The sequence below is a fragment of the Rhagoletis pomonella genome, unplaced genomic scaffold (genome assembly GCF_013731165.1).
Source record: "Rhagoletis pomonella isolate Grant_MI unplaced genomic scaffold, Rhpom_1.0 Rhpom_scaffold_00004, whole genome shotgun sequence".
In the NCBI taxonomy this organism is placed as follows: domain Eukaryota; kingdom Metazoa; phylum Arthropoda; class Insecta; order Diptera; family Tephritidae; genus Rhagoletis; species Rhagoletis pomonella.
The window spans coordinates 11955347-11977215 of NW_023458558.1; positions in this window are offsets into that span (position 1 = coordinate 11955347).

Sequence of the window (21869 nt, forward strand, 5' to 3'; positions counted from 1 at the left end):
CGCCTTGAGTTCGTTTTTATTTTGCAAACTTTTTCATCTTAAAATTTCACCTGCAGGCCGCCGACATTTGCTGCAAATCGCAAATCGCAGTTGCTCTTATTATTTCTTATGTGCACAGCTTTGTTTAATACCGTTTTTCACTTTTCCTGAGTCTTTTGTTCTATAAGGGCTTAGAGTTAGAGATTACACGGGAGTAAGAGGTTTGTTTTTTTTTAGTACGCATGAAATGATTGAATTCATCCTAAGAAGCTTACAGTCTGCATTCGTTTTTTACGTGCATTTTTTTAATGTGCAAGTGCTTTCGTTTATATGAAAAATAATTGAGAAAATTTTTCGAGATTGTGCGAAAATGAAGTGAATAGAGCTGGAACGAAAGAACTCTTACATTCTTCTCTGATTAGAAAAGTATTTGGGGATATTTTCCATTCTCCCACTATTCATAACATTAAAAATCAGTTTAATCGATAGCTTAGAAGTCAGATAAGAGATAAAAGGACTCAAGGAAGGGTCCGGTTCTGGGAGCGATTAACTATTACCACGGATGGATTAAAGATGGAATGCGGGTTGAAGCAGAGGTTTTCTTTGAACAATATAACCTTAAGGTATCATTTCGCCTAGTGGACCTTGCAAGCGCTTTTCTGGCCAAAACGTTTGCAAATGATTACATGCAAGATCAAAAAATTAATTGCAGTTTATTAGGAGATTTTAATCGCTGAATAAGAATTTTCGATTAATTTAGTTTTTCTAATCATGTTGGAGTTTATTAGAACCTTAACACAAAGTGTGCATTCAATCCAATGTGTATAGTAAAATAAATTTGTATGTAAAATTTCAAAATTCTCTTCTTACATTGATGCTATTAATTTGATTAATCTCACCATCCCTAGTTAATTTTCAGCTAGTGGATGACTGCAGGAGAGAGCTACAGTGGGAATCTGACAATCGAATTTCCGGAAACCAAGAAAGTAGACGAACCAGCGAGCTGCGACTGTGCACTGAGTGTATGCCACGCGGGGCATCGGGGCCTTTACTCAGGGAGTTCAAAGGCCGAATCGCCGAAATATATAATTCGAACTATATACAGACGTGATACCGCAAAGGATCGTATATGATTACTCGGAAGTTCAGGGTGTCCTACGACTCACTTAAAACCTTGGCATTTTTAGAAATGAGCCAACTCACAGCAGTCTGGCCCGTTGGGGGTACACGCCGAAAGGATTGACTTACCCTTCAATAGGTTCTGTCGCAAATCGCTCTAGGTGGCAAAACTTGCTAAAGGCTTGTCGCCAGGATTACAATCCACTACGTCAACTTAATTCAACCAACATACCAGAAGTAGAGATGTATAGGTCGATAAAGTAAGCTAAGAGGTTTCCTTGCCGAGTCTTCCATAAATTTAGACTAACAGAACACTATTGTATTTTTAAAGTGCATGCGCGTATTCAATTGCGCCGTGGAGGTGGGAGAATTTCATTTCTACTCCGGCAGCCAAGCGATGATCAGAGCGCTCAGTCTCACCACAAAACCAGAGGCCACAATCCTAGTAAGTCTATTAACAGAACAATTTCTGATTAGAATTCATGCAGTGAGATTCAACATCATACCGAATCCTCACTATCACAGCTGCATTAAGGCCGGACTTTTAGAAAATAGTGTTTTCAACCCGGTCCAGCAAAATTGCTTAGATTTAATAAACTGGGAATTAAAGGGCAGTTTATATAAGAAACCAGTTTTATTTTTATTAAGTACTTGAATATAGACACCAACAAAATATTTTCAGATATAATCGCCATTGTATGTATGTAGATATGTACATGTATTCGAGCCCACTACTAATCCGCTAAATCGCCAAACATTTTGTATTGGTTACGCTAAATTAGAGCGCACACAAACGAAATTTCATTCGCAGCAGATGTTGCATTCTGCACAAATTTAGTGTTTTCGTGTATGTGGCTAAGTGCTTTAATATGAGTACATGGCTGCTGTTTGTATTTGTGTGTCAATTAGTTGCTTTATTCAATATGCCCAAAATGCGCTACAACAGTAATAATAATTATGATTATCATCATCGATAGGCAGGAGTTAAATAACAATTGATTTACCCGCCTACATGGATGCAACTGGCATGCGCGTAAATATGTACACATGGAATTACACATGTATTCCGCAAACGAGGTCCCAGTTGTAGCAACAGTTGTATTTCAATTATGGTGATTTTGTTTCTTCCCAAAAATGTTACCCTTTCACAGTGGAAAATGTGTTTGATGTTACACTTTGCCCCGAAAAAGGGAATGTTTTTGCCTTGCAAGGCTCGGAGAATATCGCTGTTCTATTATAATTTATGCTGCTGTTAAGCAGAATCAAAAGTTCGCCACTACTCTTAGCTTTAAAAATTACTAAGAAAATACTGAAATAAATTTACTTAGTGGGTCCGAAAATGCCATGTGTGATGTATTTGCTTGTTATGTTTTTAGCCACGTAAATTTTAGTGGTATATTTTTCCGCCGTTAATTTTGGCAAATAGCAAAATTGTGACTGACCAAACTGATACAATTTGCGGCTGTGTACGTCCATCAAATGTGGCCTACTCACTTGTTACGAGATTGTTTGCCTACTCGAATTGTAAATATAAACTAAACTAGAGCATGATGCCGCAACAATGGCCACATAACACTTTGATGAGCTTAGTTTTTCTGTCACCACAATATATGTATGTACATAGGCATACATGAATACACACATTCCCTGTCGGAAAGCGGAATAGATTTAGAGCGCAGTAAGTACTAAAAAAGTATGGACCAAACATATGTAATAATTTTATTTACATTTAACATTGAATGTCCAATGCTCGGTTCAATTTTCCACTTCTGTATGCTATTTTAATAAATTTTAGATCAAAACTCATTAAACATTTTTTTTTGTACTATCTATAGTCTAGATACAAAACTACTATACTTACGTTTGAATTTTTCCTACAATTGGTCCAATCTTTCTCTCAGGGTATGTGTATATATACATGCAAGTGTATTGGCATGAATGCATAGATGTCATTTGGGATTTTGAACTGTTTATTAGCGGTTGGGCAAAGCTTAATTATGCGCTATTTGTTGTGGTTTCATTTTGGTGGCTAAAAGATGTGGGTTGCTTGACAGGTTATTCGAATTAAAAAAACCACAAAATTAATAACGTTTTTAATACATTTTTCGACACCTGAATTTTAAATGTTCTGATGGCTAAAAAGTAGGTAGTATATACAGTGGCGAAAATATAAATAGACAGGAGACATTTTATCACTCTTTGGCTGTTATCCTTTCGCATGTTTATTTTTTTTTATGAAATCGTAGCTAGTCATCTAAAAAAAACCATGTAAGTCAAAATTTCAATTTTTTTTACAAAAATTAGGATAGTTGCATCAAAATTTTGAGCTTTTTAGATTTCTTACAAACATGCTGAGTCGCAATTTTGTAGCCCATTAAATTTTAGTATAATTAGGAACAGGATTAAAGCAGTTAAGACCTACCGTTGATTTTTTGGCAATTTTGTTTTCTAAAGTTATTGCTCATTTTCACCATAAAAAAGAATTTTAGAATATACTTTGTATGGAAGAATGCGTGGAAGAATTTCAGCAAAACTCATTTTGAATCCGGAATTCGGAGTTTATGTTTCCCTTTCAGAGTTTTACAGGCAAGTTCTGTAATCCAAAAGAAAGTTGAAAGAATTTTCGTAAAGTGAAACACAGAACCCCGAGTGTTGTATTCAAGGTCGTTTTGTTGAAATTCACTCGGAAGTGAATTGCAGAATATACCTGATAAGCTTTTCTGATCACCCCATGTTAACTTTATTTGCACTTAGCTGAGCTCTTAATTGCAGCTAATCTCTTGGTGAAAATGGGCTATTACATCCGTAGACAATAAGCTGTATTTTCATAAAAAAATAATAGATAACCATTTTCAAACAAAGAAAAATAGTCAAATCTTGCTAAAATTTCTCTTCCCTATTTACATTTTCGCCACCGTGTGTATTCGGATTAAAATTAGCTACCAAAAGTCAGGTCATCTTAGTGCAGATAAATAAGTATTAACAAAGCAAATTTTTATTTCTTTCTTCAAAGAAAAAAAATTAATTATCCTACAAAAGAACCATCTAAGAACTAAAATTTAAAAGACAAGCTTTTATTACTGGTTAGCAAGAAAAATATAAATCCACCTCCGCACAATCTAATGGTTGAATTTTTTTTGTGAAATTATTTCTTTCTATTTAGGTAATATATTTTCTAAATGTTAAAATAAATCGGACCATAAACAAGTACTTTTCAAATATCTCGACTTATGCGCTACCTTTCAGGAATAGTGTTTTGTGGAGTTACTCCCTTTCGTGAAAGTGATAAAAATACATGCCAAATATGTACCCAATGGGATCCTAAATACGGGGTTAAATACACCTGCGCCATCTAGCGGATTAATTCCTCTTTCAAGTTGCATTGTCTTCGGGTTCTGAGCTAAGCTTGAATTTTCAAGCCTTTTGATCATCGGAGGGTTGGTTAAAAATTGATTGTAAAGTTTTGACTATACACAGATGAAAAATAATAAAAGCTTGTAATAAGTGTTTTTTTTTTTTTTTAATATGCAATAGATCAGTTCAGGACTACTGTTACGTTCAGCAGTAAAGCTACTTCGTGGCTACAACTCACAGTGTTTCGACTATATGGAGGCAGGTAGAAAAAAGTTGTCACCATGACTTTGATAAAAAAAAACTTGTTGTACAGATATGAGATTTCGCGTTATAACTGTTCCACCTAAGCAGCTAAGGACATGAAATTTCGCACTATTTTCACTCATAATAACCAGCGAGTTTACAGTGAAAATCGCCAAGTACTGGCCACTATAACTTTTAGCTCGCGAACAGTGTTTGCTTATCATAAGTTCGCAGTGTACTTTCTTGTCATTTATTCATTTACTTTTCAATACTTCCGCTACATTTTTTATGGGTAAAGACTTCCTCAGCTAAAAGGATTTGCTAAACGCGAGCTCTGCGCAAAACACTACCACTTCTACACTTTTGTCCATCTTCGAAGCCATATATACATATGTGTGGGGACATTCACCTCATCAGCTCGCCACATGTGCTCACGTTAACGTTCGACCTCTTCTTGCCTAGTCACTGCGAAATTCATCTCAATGTGCAGGATCGGGTACATGTAGTTAGATAGTCCACATATTTATATGTAGTGCATGAGTCCGATTCGCAACCATATTTTATTGCAGGTAGTTAATGTCTGTAAGCCAGCAAAATATTCAGTCGTACTTCCCGTACATTTTTGTTTTTCTTCTTCTTCTCCATATTTCTAGCATTATTTTCCTTATTTTCGCTTTGCATTAAATTCGTAAGTGTCGTTCGAGTAAGCACACATTTCGATTGCCATCATCGCAGCTCGCATCTAAACCTTTTTTATCCAACACCACTCGTAATGTCCGTTCGACAAGTGTTAATTTAATGAAATCAATAACACTAGAATCGCTGAAAAATGCCATTTCAATCACATTCAACGATGTGTAAACTTGTGAAAATGTAATAAAAATTCAGCAAAAGCGGGTGTTGGAGTTGTATTTGTGTGAGCGTATGTGCAACATTTGGTAAACGTTTCAACTATTTCAGATATGCAGTAGTTTTTTTTTTACATAAATAAGTATTCAGTATATGGCGTCTTCTACATACATAGTATATAAAAAGATAATGTTTCTGCATCATTGTAGACGATGGTTGTGGCAAAAATATGACCTCATTTGATGGGTGTGCAATTGAGATTTCTTCTCGTAGGTTTTTATGCTGCTTTTCCATGCAAAATATCATTGGAATCAAAAGTGTCTAATGACACTGGATCACAAACAGAACAGGCTTTAGCGCAAAGGCAAAGATTTGACACAGAACCTGTAATTTTTTTTTTAATTTTCCTTCTGTTAGAGTGCTTTATTCGTGTTTTCATAAAAAAAAAAAACAAAAAATCTGGAATGATTAATTAATTTGTCGGAAACTATCGGACCTATCGGAAATGTAGAATTTTGTATATGTAGAGTTTTGTTAGTTTGCATTTGCCGTATTTCTTATAAAGATTGTTAAATTGGTTCGTAAATTTAAAATATCTTGAAACCGTATCCATAGAATAAAAAATTAAGTAGATTTTCGGAATCAGCGAGCAATTCTTTATAGGAATTGGATAGTGCCATCCCTTGGCCATTTCTGCTGTAAACCAGTGTGATCTGCCCATTTTAAAGAACTGATTGAAGAAAGTACCGAAATGATCCCTAATGATAGTAGTCTAAGCATTCAAAGTTTGACGGTATACTTGTTCACTTTACTATAGGTCTTCGATGGCAAAAATTATATTTGAAAACAATTTTCTTGCCTTTCCAATGGCACTAACCTAATTCTATATATATAAAATTCTATAGAATACTAATGTTTCATGGAATGTTTTTTTCATCCCCGAAAACTCCTTCCGAAATTTTCTGGTTCTAAATAAAGTTAGAAAGGGCTGCATTATAGTAGGAGTTAAAAGTAAAAATATTATACGAAAAAATATATATTTTACAATATGAAAAACGCCAAGTAGTTCAATTTTGATTTAATAAAAAAAATAGTTAGAAGTCAATAAAAGCATATTAATTATTATCACATGGAGAGAGATAGATATTCGGTTGAGGAATGAACTTCGACCAAGAGAGCTATTGTGCCCCTTTATTCCTACATTACCTCGAGCAGTTCTAGCTCCATCAGGAAGTCCAGTAGGTTGTTTGGTGACATCGAATGCATGTGGCAGAGCATGAATAATTAGACCAGATCCCGAGTTGGTGTAGATGACTTCTAATTTGAAAAAAAAGACCTGTTAAAATACCTGTTTGAATTCTTAGTTTGTTCTTTGGGAGGTTAATGAGCTTATCATATCTTTTCCTTTTGTATGCTCTTAATAGTTTCTTTATCTGGCGATGTCCAATGACATGTCCTCAGTGCAGTTCGCTGCTTGTTCTTTCTTGTCTCCTAAGTTCTTTTGTGATGGTGTGTGGTCCTACTGGAAAGAAGCACTCGGGGCCTCCAGGTCTTGGGGACCCAGAGTAGGGCGACTCTGTTGTTTGCTACTAAAACGTTTAGTCTCTCTACGAACTCGCGAACCAATGCAGACCTGCTACTGCATCCGAAATAAGGGACCTAAATGCGACTTGGCTGTCGCTTAGTATTAGATTATATTTTCGTTGCGATATGTTCAAGAAATACGCCAATTATATTAGTTTTCATTGTTAAATAATAACAAATTAAAATCTTTAGTAGTTTTCATTTCGAAAAATATTTCTTAACAATATTTTTATTCAATCGAAAATCGAATATTTTTACAATGCAATGGAAATATGTACGTATGTGCGTATGTATTTTTGAAAAAGTTAGAAAAATTTGTAAGCTATGAAGATAGCTCTCATGAATATATGTATCTATGGAGAAGAACTCAAACTGGACAAGGCATTGCCAAAACTGGTTTGTCTTCAAACAACATTTGACAAGGTGTGACGGAAATTGGTGAGAAAATAAAGCACTAACTTCAAGCGAACAAATAAATGTAGCGAGTAGTAAATATAAAAAATACTATGCCAAAACTATTGTTTTCATTTCGTTTTGCTGTTTCGTGCTGAAAACTTATTTAATTTGCAGTTATGAAGATTGAATGTACCGTATGACGGTCATTGTGGCACTTAAGCACTGAGCTACTTATCCACTCAATTTGATTTAATGTGAATAAATGAAAAACTTTGTCAATGCCGGCAAAGTGTTTTCCTAACTGCCAAAGTTGCATGAATGACAGACTGTCACGGAGCGGTGAGTGATGTAGTGAGAGCATTCATCGGGAACAGGTGAGCAAATGAATGTGTGTTGGTTTTTATGAAATTACCCAGCAAGACGAGGCTGACTAAAACCACAAAAATCGGGGAAAAAATTTATTCTTCAAAAGGTTTTGCCAGATCATGAGGGTAGGTTAGGTATGAGGGTAAGAGGGATAGGAAATCACATGTATTGATGAAAGTAACAGATGATGGTAATTTTTTGCTGTGATCCTAATAGAAATTACTACATTGATCTGCTAACGACTAACGCCGCATTCTGTCAGAAGTGTTGGTGTTAAATCCTATCGATTGTCTGGTACTGTTCTTGCTGGGTATATACAGTGGACTTGCTGAAAGAACCACGCGAAAAATATAACAAGCTCAGAACCAGTATCGATTTAGCTTAAAATCAGCCTTACTCGTATATCTTTAAATATCGGTAAACATTCAACATTAATGAAACACGGCTCTACTAACGATGCTACCGCACGAGTGAAATAACAGCATTTTTTTTTTAGTCAAATTACAAAACGTTTAATATTTCGAGACAAAAAAAACAATCATAATTATTTTAAGGCAAAAATAAAAGCTTAAATTTGCAAAAAAATTGATTCTGATAGCGAGACTCCATAAAATAGCTTATCATATAATATCTGCCGTTTGGAGGAAACGTAAAATTTTATGTTCCGCATTAAAACCGACAACAATAATTGAAACTAAATGAAACACTTAGAAAAATTTGTGAATAGCAAAGTGTTTTTTATAGTTAGCAAAGTGTTATATATATAAATTTAAGAAAGTCTCCAAACAATGCGAAAAAGTCTCAAAAAAAAAAAAATATCCCAAAAAACTGGCCACCATGAATTTCTAAAATTGAAATGATATTTAAAAATTTATTGAACTCACTCGGAACTTGTTGCTCAGGGATTTTTAGTAGTATTTAGTAGTTTTTATGGCAGCCGGTTACCAATCTAAAAAATTTAATTTAGAAAGTGAGTGTATTTTAATAGAAGATAGGAAAATTAGTTTCCTCCTAAATACAAGTGTTAAACAAATTTGGAAAGAGTTGACTATAATTTTCTGTATTTGTGTAGTTACTACTATTTCGAAAAAAAAAATATGAATTTTGGGTCAAAGCAAAATCTTGGGTGCTGGACTCATCTCCAGCGAACTTCGAAATTTTACGGAATTTCTGATCCGTTCACGATCGTAGCGTTTACCGGTTCAGAATGCAAAAATTGGACATCCATATAAATCACAGAGTGGAGGGTCTTTCTTACTTAACATTGCTAAGGAATTACATTAGGTCCTTGTCGCGGTTTGAAGATTTAAAATTTTTGTATTTCGTCTCGCCAAAAATTTCCATTCAGACTACTTTGCGGTGTTTAGCCCTACTTAAAGATTTCTGATTCCACAATCTTGAGTGTGCCATGCCGCGCCCGTGGAAAATGCAGCATCATTCTGAGTAGCCCAAGCTCGTAACAAAGATGCCTGAAGTCATTTCAGATACTCTACGATCCGGGCAATCAAGAACGAAAATGAAAACTCCTCATAAATTATATAGGACTCAGATACTGGGTTTGCCAAGCTACCAGTTTTGCTAAGCCTGTGTCCAGCCGGTGCTGCAGAAAATCCGCAATGCACCACTAATACCAATGAGGGTAGGTGGCTGTACGCGCGAATTTTTTCAGTCCAGAACTCTATAAAATAAAATAGGATTTACAATTTCTTACCAATACCTTCTCAAACACCTTCAATGAAACCAGTCCTGTTTTGCCAGGATTGACGATAAGGCCCATTCAGTCACCAGTTGGAGTCTAGTTACGAAATGTGTAGTGCAAAATCAGCAGCGGTGTATCAAACCGTTGTTGTTGGGTAATTGTGAATGTGTCTATGACTGGAACATACACATTTGTGTTTCATATTCGAGTGATGGTGCATTCAGTTTCTGTTATTTGTAAGTGGAATATTTTGTTGTTGGTTCTAATAATACTGCAATTGTTCGTGACTACTCCGATGGAGTTTGTGTCGAAGTTGTTAAATACGCATTGCTTTTATTATTATTGTTGTGTCTCACATTTTGTGCTCTTTCGCAGATTTATTATTATTAAAGTTGAGTATTTTGCTGCTCTTGCAGTTTTCCTTTAGCTGTGACTTAATAACACTTAAACTACAAATGAGATAGTAGAGGAGGTTGAATTGGTAGTTGTCAAAGTTATAAGTTCACTTTCGATTTGTGGCGATTTATGCGGAAAGTTTTGACACATTTTTTTTCGCAATAATCAGGAAAAATTAAAACAAAAACAACATAAAACTAAAGAGGGAATGTTATAGAATATATTTAGATAATTTTTGGATTTTTTTCTGTCTGTTTGAACTCACAATCTCCGAAACGACTGAATGGATTTTCGAAGGCCTGTAACTGGTGACTAGGCGGTAACCTCGGACATAAATTAGGGCATAAAAAATGGGCTGCGACAAGAGGACGTAGCACCTAATAAGTTATATGAGATTGTGTGTGAGATATTTAGTGCGGCGACAGTACCAAGGTAGGCATTTATGGTAAACTGGAAGGAGATGACTGTTTACCAGAGGGAGTGCCGCTTTCCATATACTTAATAAATTCGGAAAACCATAACCTTCGGATCATTACCCACATGACTTTAAAATTTGATGAAAATACATACATAACTATGGCAAATTATTATTGCGAGGTACATCTTCTTCTACTTATTTGGCGCTGTAACCGCTTAAGTGATTGACATCAATTGGAAGCGCCAAACGTAGCCAAGTCTTTCTCCACCTGGTATTTCCATCGCAGTTGGGGCCTCCCACTTCCTCTGCTATAACCAGCGGGTTTCTAGTTGAATACTTTCAGAGATGTTGTTGTAAAGCTCATGCAGCTCATCGTTCCATCGTCTGCTGTACTCGCCGTCGCCAATGCGTAAAGGCCTATAAATCTTCCTCAAAATCTGTTTCTCGAATACTCCAAGAGCCACCTCATAGGATATTGTAATTGTAGATGCTTCCGTCGAGAGATGACTTTACTCCCCAACTGCCTACTCAGTCCAAAGTAGCACTTGTTGGCAAGTTGATTCTCTCTTGAGTTTCCAAGTTATTGGTGTTAATGCTGGTTCTTAAATAAACGAAGTCATCTATTTTTTCAAAATTCTAACTGTTCCTCGTTCACTGCCAGACCCAGTCGCTTTGCTTCTATATCTAATTCTGAGTACGCATAGCAGGCGTTTTTTTTTACCGATGATGTCGATGTTGTCATCATGCGCCAGGAGTTGTACGCTCTTATAAACAGCGATCAGAAACGAGCATCACAATAAGAAAATCACACGGAAGAGAGGCGCCCGGGTTGAAGCCTCAGCAAGTAGGCTGATGGCTTCAGCAGCTGTATGGTTTTCAGCTGCTCCCTCTAGAATTGTTCTCTGTCGAAAAAATAAACCTCGTTTTTGTATTTTGAAAAAAAAAAAAATTAAATGTCGCTCAAAGCGTTCAAAGTTTTCTATGTATTTTATATAGGGAAAAAAACTCCATTGCATTTTCTGGGTTTTTGGCGGACCTATAAATTATAGTTACTATAAAAAAATTGTTAAATAACCAATTGGGTATTATTATAGGGAATATCCTGTAGATAAGGAGGAGGGTTTTCCGAACGAAAAATATTGAGTTTTAGGAATTCCACACCATTTTTACGATTTTAAATACTTTTTGATTTAAAACTGAAAAAAGCATAAATTTTTTTCGGTACAGAGAGGGGGTGAGAGCATAAAAATTCTGACTTTATGTACCTTTTCATGCATTTTTTGATCACCCTAATGTATATGTATCATTAGTCCTCATAGTTTTCCCATCCACTGATCCCATATACATATATTTAGGCTGAATAAAATTGACTGCTTCTGTTTTTGTTTTCGGCAGTTGCTCAGATTTGCTACTTGAAGGCTGCGCGCGGAAATCATTAACACAAATTAAAATTTGTAAAAAATGTGGAGTAAATCTTTTTTTTTATCATTTACAAAACCTTTTTGAAAATCGAACATTTAATTAGAACTTTTTGCGCACAGATCGTACTATTTAAGTCCTAGTAAGAATAAGTGTTTATTTATTTGTGCGACTACAAGCATCAGTTCGAATATTTCCGTGGTGCTGCAAATGTTGCAGGCAATTTCCAATCAATTTTCTTTGGTTGCTTTCAACTTGAAATAGTTGCAAGTTACAACGGTCACGCACACCCGCATCCCATATATGTAAATGCACCTATGCATGTATGAACAACACACAAGCATATGTACATGTATGTGTGCGTACCCTCGCCTACCCACCCTGTCGGAAAAAACAACCAGCAATAGCAAATTTACTTATTTACCCTCTTATTTACTATATATGTACATACATATGTACATACATTTGTATATATGTATGTAAAGGCATTTGGCCCAACTGACATCTGCAATTGATTAACTGCCAGTCGCAAAATCCAAGAGCCAACATTTCACCAGAAGTTAATTTGGAACTTTTATCAAACTTCTCGTCGCTCCTTACGGCATCATTGCCAGCACCATCACGGTCGCCACCTTTTCATTTCATTTGCCAGTGCGGCGCTTTAGAAGCTTTCTGCACTTTTGCCACAGCTGCCGGCATGCGTGAAATGGTTAGCACAGACATACAAACATACATACATACTTATGTATGTATTAATGTAGCCATTTCTTAAATGTGTGTGCGAGTGTGTGCGTAGCCGGCTGTTGCATACTAAAATGTTGCAAGTATACGATGTGGTGCAAAAAGCGACTAAAGCGTTGTAAAACTTGCGGTGAACTTTGACTGCGAATTTACCAAATGCATCCGACGACCGATGGCACGTCAGCGATGCAGTCAACGCCAAAGTCGACGGCAAAGTCAGCGGCAGTAGTTTGTCAATGTTGGTTCTGCCGCTTATGAGCGCGCGTTTTTGCCGAAGTAGTTTTTCAGTGCAAGTTTAGTGAAAATTCACACAAAACCGCATAAATAGATGTGTATGTATATGCGCACATATGTACATACTTACAAGTATTTTTGCTCTTCAATGAAGGTATATTTTCTTGTAGCGTATCAACGTGATGCAACGTCTTCACACATGTCGCACACCGTCTTCAAAAGAGTCACAACTCAAAATAACACGTTTGTCAGAAAATGCGAAAAACTATTTCTTAGCACATGATAATCTTATGGGCAAGGACGACTTAACCTTAGGTTTTTTTTTTTACAAATTATAACAAAAATTTTCTACAGCTCTTGCTGAAAGGTAAATAAAAGCTCTGCGTATATTTTTAGCGCATAATCTCAAAAATACCAAATTATGAGTTGTGACTCTTTTGAATACGATGTGCGATGTGTCCTTAATAAATCTTTGGATTTTTGGATATCTTTTCTGGAAATGAAGCAAAATTATGCAAATATAGCTGCACATTTCAAGAAATATTTATTTTTATTTTTTTCTAGCTTAACTTCCTCTTTAAGGCAACCTTTTACGTACATATGTTATCACCTTACTGTGCATCGCTAACTGCTGCTTTTCTTCCACTCCCCACTCCCCACTCCCCACTTCCGCATATTCTGCACTTTTTTATTGTTGCTGACTCTAAATACCTGAAATGTGGAAATATGATATACTACATACATACATACATACATATTTATGTACATGTGTACTCTCATGCAATTTGAAATATTCTGACAATCACTTTTGAATTGATTTCTTTAATCCATCTGTGGAATTCAACTTTGCAGCGAATACTTTGCTCCGCTGAACAGCAGCTTGGAAACTTTGCAATAGAAAATGAATACTTTTCTTTCATCGAAACTATAGTTATGAAGTGATCGTACACATGTGCGCGCATATTCATATATGTACATGTGTACCCTGCAGAAAAAAAAATATCAATTAATAAAAAATAACCCAATTGTAGTTAGCTTTTTTGCGGTATTTCTATAAAATTTATAACTTGAAGCTAGCTACAAAAAGCTAACTTGAAACTAGTTGACAAGTAATGCAGGAGATTGTTTTTTTTTTTTTAAACGCATTTCTATTAAAAAATATTCTGCACTTCGCATATACTTTTTCGAATTGCGGACAAATAAATGGAAGATCGAAATTTCGTATTATCATTTTGAAGTTATGTCTGACGGAGTTCGAAGCAGAATATGTAAACAAATATGAAATATGTAATAAAATAGATAAATGAAAAAAAAATAATAAAATAAAAAATATTTTCTTTTTCCTATTGATATTTTATGTCCAAAAGTAGTTAGTTACAAGTTGGTAACATCTACCCAGAGGTAATCACCCTTGACTATTTCGCGGTCATCACCATAGAAATATAGTTAGCTTTCGTCAAAGAAAATGTACAGATAATAAGTGACATTTAGCTCCTTCCTAATCAACTTAAAGTTAGATTATAGTTAGATACATTTCCTGCAGGGTATGTACGCATGTACATGAGTGTGTGGATGTATGTGTTCATGTGTAGCAGAAGTTACTTTGAATATTTGGGAGTTGTTAAAATGAAACTTTTTAATGGATATCTCTTGCAATCGGAAATACGCATAAGCTTCGGTAAAATTTAGTCTTTGCGAGTTATTGATGCTTTTAGCGAAAGTATATAAATTGGTAAAATAATTTCCGTATACTTTTTTCTTGTTATTTGAAGCTCCTCTTTTGGCAAACTTAACTGTCGTTTAATTAATGCATAACGTGGTACACATTGAGAGAAGAAGATTTTTTACGCGACGCTTTTTTAAGTTGAAATAAAATTATTCCTCGGGCAGTGGGCATTCCTAGGTATTTATGTCATGAAAAAGCTTGTCATAAAATCCATTCGCCGCTCGGAGGTAGCGTAAAACTGTACGCTAGTGCGAAATCTTAAAAAATTCTAAAACAAGTGCTTTTTTGGAGATTTTAATTGGAAAAACCAACATTTTTTTCATACCGCAAAGATATTCTTAAGTACATAAAGTATAATGCTGGATTTTCACTAGGAATCAAATGGCAAAAATTGTAATGAAAAAGTTGTGCATTAGAAAATATTCGTGTCATTTCGTTGAAGAAATAGTGGAAATTCGGCATATTAAGCAAACAAAAAAAAAAAATTTTTTTTAAATTTGAATTTTTTTTCGGTGTGAAGACCCTTAATTTAAACACATTTGTGGCATCCTTTTTGGATAGAATTCATTTGATCATAAAAAATTGTGCGATGGTTCCATTAAAAGGTTATTCGTCTAAATATGTAGTTTCGAAAACCGTCTAGCAATTTCCTGAATTCAAAATTGCAGATCCAAATTTCAAACAAACATATGAAATTAAAACATTAAAAATTTCTTTATATTATTTGAAATATTTCTTCTCGCAAATGTATTAAGCACTTTTTGATTAATTAATTAAATAATTCACGCATATTTAGTTGGATGCATAGTTTCCGAGAGAAAAATTCATAAGTATCCTAAATTTTTGTGTTTCAGCGGCAGTGCACACAAGGGTGGTCCAAAAATGCATGTGAAAAGGTAAAGTCGGATTGTTCTATATGGAAAAAATACTGTTTTTTAATTTGAATAAAAAAAAAAAAATTCTTAGAGGTCGCGTTGGGTACCCATTTGGGGCTTTTAGGAGTCCTATTAAAACTATTTAATAATAGAATGTGGTTAAATAAACAAGTCTCCTGAAGAGAAGCAGAGTTTTTCGATAAAAAAATATAGATTTTTAAGAGTTTCATGTCATTTCTAAGAAAACTTGTTTTTTTTTGCAAATATAATATATATGGAAAATTTTGAGCGCTTTGAGCGACCTCTATATATTTTTTGATTTACAAAAAAAACAAGATATAATTTTTGCGGTATAGAACAATCCTAGGGGATGAGAGCATTAAAATTCTGACTTAACTTTTTTTGGGCAACCCTAGTGTACAAACTGCTACAACTCATAAATACATAGAAAATTTCGAAAAAAATCCCAACATATCTTGCATTAAATTTGGTGTAAAAAATTTACAGAGATATTTATCGACTTGTTGCATCATTTTCCCAGAAAATATGCCTTAAAATAATGCCCTATGTAATCGAAATTCTTTAAGGTTTGTAAATTTTAGTTTTAAAATATTTTGAACCTATTTTTGAAAGTAAGCTTTCTTAAGCTTCTCTCGTTTGATATCCATTATTAAAAAAATCATTGAATTTGTTAATTAAACTGATTTAGATTTTGGAACAGGTTGCAAACCCCTTCTAAAGTATTTTCGAAATAAATCATTTTTGAATCTCTACGATTTTAACTTTTGAAAAATGTGGCAGCTGTGTTCTAAGAATATCGATTTATTTTTTTAATCCACGTTACAGCCTATCTGTGAGCCAAATTTTATGGAAATACAGCCAGCCATTATAGCGTGAAATAGCAACAAACATACGCACACGCTCACTCATCCACACGCTTTCAAATTAATAATATTTATTATATCGTAGCATTGTGCGTATTATTTTTAGTGATCTTAGCTGGAAGCTAAGCCTTTTGAATTTTATAAATTAATCATGCCAACTTGTTATGAGCTACAGATACATTGATACATAAAATTAGATATTGCTAATAAATAATGCGAATAAATCTTTTAATTATTTGACAGCATATTTCTTTGCAATAAATTGATGCAATGCATACTTTAAGGCAATGATTATTGCTCGGTTTTAATTTTTAAGCAAGTAAATCGATTAGTACTTTGGCAAATAAAACGAAAAATTTTGCAGTTTTATAATAAATTATCACAAATGTTATGAAAAATATCTCCACATTTAAATAATTGCCTATTTGTGGAAAATTGTTCACATTTCGATTTATTTTAGTAGAAATTAAAGCATAATGATTTATAGGTAGATAATAACATGCATACATACCTGTATAGTATACGTGTCCGCACGTACAAGATATACAAATACAAAATTAGTAAACTGAGTAGTCATGCGAAAATAGTTTTTAAAGTGAAACTTCTTTAGTGGCAGTTGGTTGGTTGGGGGAAAATTGGCAATCCAACGGAAATGGTTGGGGCTGAAACAAGTGCTTCTTGAGTGTATGCACATGGTATGAATTTAACAAAAACGTGTTAATAGATGTGTGTAGATGAAGAAAAGATAAACATAAGTAATAGTAAAAACAAAGGCAAATATAAAGAAAAATATGAGGACGAGTATACCGATAAAAATAAAGATGAATGTAGAGGAAGAAAGATTAAAATAAAGGTAATTATAAAGAAAAGGATATAGATAGAGACACAGAGACTCAAGCAGGGAACTATTTTGGGATTTTAGAGACTTTCGAAACTCTCGGGATAATAGTGATATTTTTATCGGTTTTGTTATGGAGGTTTTTTATCGATTTTGCGATCGAAATTCTTATCGATGCTGTTATCGATTTTGCTATCGATATGTTCAGAACTTATCGATATAATAATCGATATTTCTTTCGATTTTGTTATAGATTTTGTAACTGGTATTTTTTCGTGACGTTGTTATTGATACTTTTAATCGATTATGTTGTTCGTTTTGTTATCGTTATTTTTATAAATTTTTTTATCGATGTTTTTATAGATTTTTCTATCGAATATCTATCGATTTTTTATAGATTTGGTAGCAAATTTTGTTATCGATTATTTGTCGAATTTGTTATCGATATTTTTTATCGATTTTGTTGTCGATATTGTTTTCGATTTTGTTGTCGATTGTTTATCGATTTCGTTATATATTTTGTCATCGATTATTTATCGATTTTGCTAACGATATTTGATCGATATTTTTATCGACTTTTTTATTGATTTTCTAATAGATTTAGCTACCAAAATTACTATCGATTTTGCTATCGAATTTTTATCGAATGTTTCACCGATTTTGTTATCGAGTTTTTATCGGTTTTGTTATCGATATTTTGTTGGAAAACAGAATAACATAAGTGTAATTAGAAAGAACAGGGGTAGGGTAGCGGTTGTTTATTTATCCATCAACGATGGTTGTTAGTAGCTTCATTTTTTGACAAAAGAACCGGCTTTAAACAAATGATAAACAATTACAAATTCTAATCTCCTAATTATAAATTATTCAAAGCATTGTTTTGATTACTGAGGCGTACATATGTTGAACGCGAGTATGAGCAAATGTTAGCTTGAACTGTTAAAAAAGTTTAAACTCTGTATTTGGATAGACTGATTATTATCGATAGACTGAAGATGGCACAACGCTGAAACCGGTTTGTCTCCAAAAGAAATTTGACAAGAGATGACGGAAATTCGTTCCAAAATACATCATACACCCACCCTGTCGGAAACAACAACAACCAAAAAGGAAGTATCTAAGAGGCTTTAAAGTTCTATTTCCGCCTAGAATTCCGGTACCTTAATATCTTTAGGATAGCACTCATTTTTGCATACTACCAAAGCTTGCCTGTCTGACGTTCGGCGACTACTTAATTTCCTATTTACTAAATCTCTTATTAATAAATATGGAAACTTTGACGAACTATTTAAATCTCGCTTTGGATTTCACTCTGTTAAACCTTTGCGTCTTGTCACACAAAAACGAAAAAGAAGTTATAAACGAAATGCGCTCTTTTTGTCATGGCGCAAAGTGCAACTTGCATCGTGTTTATTTATGCATGTAATTTATTTGCTCATAAAGAGGGCCCCAAGCTCAAGTACTTTTATTGATTTTGAATAGTTAAGTAAAGTTTGAAACCATTTGCTTTTACCATATAATTGTAATAGGTAATGCGATTGCCCATATATGGGAATATAAGTATTCCCTTACAATTTTGGCGTACACGACGTATACGTAACCTGATCACTGCCATTGTGTGCACGACAACTTGAGTAAAAATTGAGATATCTTATCGATACTTGGTAGATGTACATGTGGACGATAATTTAGTAAAATTTCATACTTACAACAGCTTCTTAAAAATAAATAAAATTATTGTGTAATTTTGAGAAAAAGGACACATTACCGACGGTACCGTACCGTCCTCCTATGCCTACATAAGTTTAACTAATTAAGTCTAACTGGGGGTATAATCACTCCCGCTTACCAAGTAACAGCAAAGACAGAAGGCAACGTGGTGATGATCAACATTGTGTCCTGACAGACGATAGTAATGCGGCTAATGAGCCGTAAGGTCGTGAGTTCGAGCCAGAGAATTAAAATTTTTTTTTATAATAAATGTGAATAACATAAAATAAAGTAAACAGAAATAATAAAAAAAAAAAATTAAAAAAAATATAAAAATAAAATTATACAAAATAAAAAAATAAAATAAAAAATAAAAATTTTTGGATATCGCTATATCGCTTAAAGCGAGGATGGAACCTGAGTTTTATGCAATTGCAGTATGCAGCTCTAACAACTCGGCTAAAGTGGACGCCAAATTCGCTTTGTTTGTTTGCTTACTAGCGTTATAGTCAAATTCTGCCCATTTTGGTCGCGTTGTCATCGAAAATTCACCTGATCCGAGTTAATTTTGGGAATTAGCTTTTGTATTTAATCCGGCACAGCTGCAGTTGATTTCCGAGATAATTCCTAATCAACGAGTCGGTGAGGATAAACGCTGCCGTCTGCCTATGCCTTAAAGATAGTTTTCAGAAAGGTAAAAAATAAAATAAATGCGAGTATTGAATGCATGCGCCGGCAATTAAATATTCGTCTACGAATTCTTCACTTTTTTTTTTTTGTATTTTTATATCCGAAATCATAGAAAATATAGAATAATATAAATGCTTTATAAAGCGCAATTTTTGTATGAATATGTCACTTTATAAGAGCTTTTAAATAATATAACCATCCGAATGCCGTTAAGTGGCATTTGTGCACTTAATATTATATGAAAGCAGATGAGTAAGCCTAAATGCTCAAATGTTTTGAAATGTGTTCATCATCGCAAAATTCAAAGCTCTTCAAAATACTTGGCAAAACACATGTAGCACTTAAAAGCCGAAAAACTCTGAATGCAAATCCAACTGAATCATCCACTCATGAGTTTGCATAAAGTTTTTCATTTGGATTTTGCTTATTTTTATTTTTTTTTTGTAGCGATTTTAGTAAACGTTTCGACATAGACTTTTGCTGGGGTTGCGCATGAACGAGCCTTCAATGAAATCTAAAAAAATAAAAAAAATGATTTTGCCGGCTAGTAAAAGTGCTATACATTGTATTGATGTATGTGGTTGAGCCCACTTGCAATTCAAGTTGATATCCGATTTTGATTACCGCGGCAAAACGCCATGACCCGCTTTAAAAATTTTACAAATATTGTGTGTATGTTTGAAAGTGGAAATTTTTGTAATCGTTGCTGCTGATTCAAGCAACAACCACACACTTGGCAAAAATATTCCCACATACACAAACGTGCAGATTGCCTACATACATACATTAGATATGCAAACGAAAACAGGAAACTAAAATAATTCTGCCTCTTTTCGGTTTCAGTTACTATTTCCGCAATGCAAAGTGTGAAGCTTGCACCCGCACGTAAATGTGAGTTCCTACCCTGCAGTAAATCGCGCTAGTTCAGGACTAGCGCAGAACTAGCTCTTTAGGAGGCGGTACTGGTTCTCGATCTATCCCAACGCAATGCTTTCAACTGTCTCTTTTTACATGGCGATGTCCTACGAAGTGGAAATTGCCCCCCTCTGCAGAACTTTCGAACTAGTTCTAAACTGATTCCATTTCGGACAGTTCTGGGACAGGAAGTTTTTCTATGAGAAAAAATTTTAAAAATCGATTATTAGATTATTTTTCTATTCTAAACTGGTTCCATTTAGACAGATCTGCGACAATAAGTTTTTTATTCAAAAAAATTCTGATTATTCGATTTTTTGATATTATCTCGTTTTTTCTGTTCTTTTACAGATTGCATTCTATTAAATTTTTATTTATTTATTTTTATTTTGTTTATATTAAGCGGCACTCAATTTAAGTTTTTTAAATCTGAAAATCACAACTGCCTCCACCGCAATTTGAGCTCGTTACCAACGATATTAGAGGTGGAGGTCTTCTATTTTCGTATTGTACGAGAAGTGAGAATTTGTGCATTTACACACCGAGAGTTTCAACTGTCCCTCTCTGCAGCCGTTTTGCACTAGTTCAGAGATGGTTCTGAAATGTGTAGGACGTAACTAGCGCTTTAAGAGACTGTCTCTAAATTTTACTGCAGGGTACATACATACATACATGTGTGCATTTGCTTTCGTCGGTGTGTTTGCATGTGAGCGCATACGCTTCTGCTTGTGCACTCTGCCTGCAGGTGCACTTGTAACATTTATTACTATCAAATAACTTCATCGAAATGCTATGCGCTTGAGTGGTGGCGATCATAAAAAATCATTGCACCGCAATGTTGTTGGTTGGTAAATAAAAAAATTGTACTAAAAATCCATGAATTTTGGAGGCGACCGCCGCTGAGCATGTTGACAGCGAGATTTACGACTATTGCCTAGTGCTGCACAGCTGGTGGCGCATGTACATCAGTACGTATGTATGTATGTATGTAGTTCTTGCGGTTGTTGTACTACTCTATTTTAGGGGCATATTTTTGCTAACGAATGACTCTGAACGGTTTCGATTGTCGATTGCAAATTGCGGATTGCAGTTGGCTGGGATGCAATGAGGCAGCAGAGAGTGTGTGTGTGTGTGTGTGGGGAAGTTCAAAAAACCGATGCAAGATAAATAATATACACCTACATTGCAGTTACACTTGTATACAAATATTTACTGAAGGGAAGTTATTTCAAGTAATGTTTTTGAAGCAGTACTGTGGAAATCTGTTCGCGACGGGTTCACAAAAAAATATAAAGAATTGCTCCGTCTGTTTTAACTTTAAACTGGTTTTCTTCCGTGGAAACGCGATTTCAAAGTCATTTTATACGATATTCCATTGTTTATATATTAAATACCGCATAAGATCATGTTAATCCTCCTTTGAAACTAAATGTC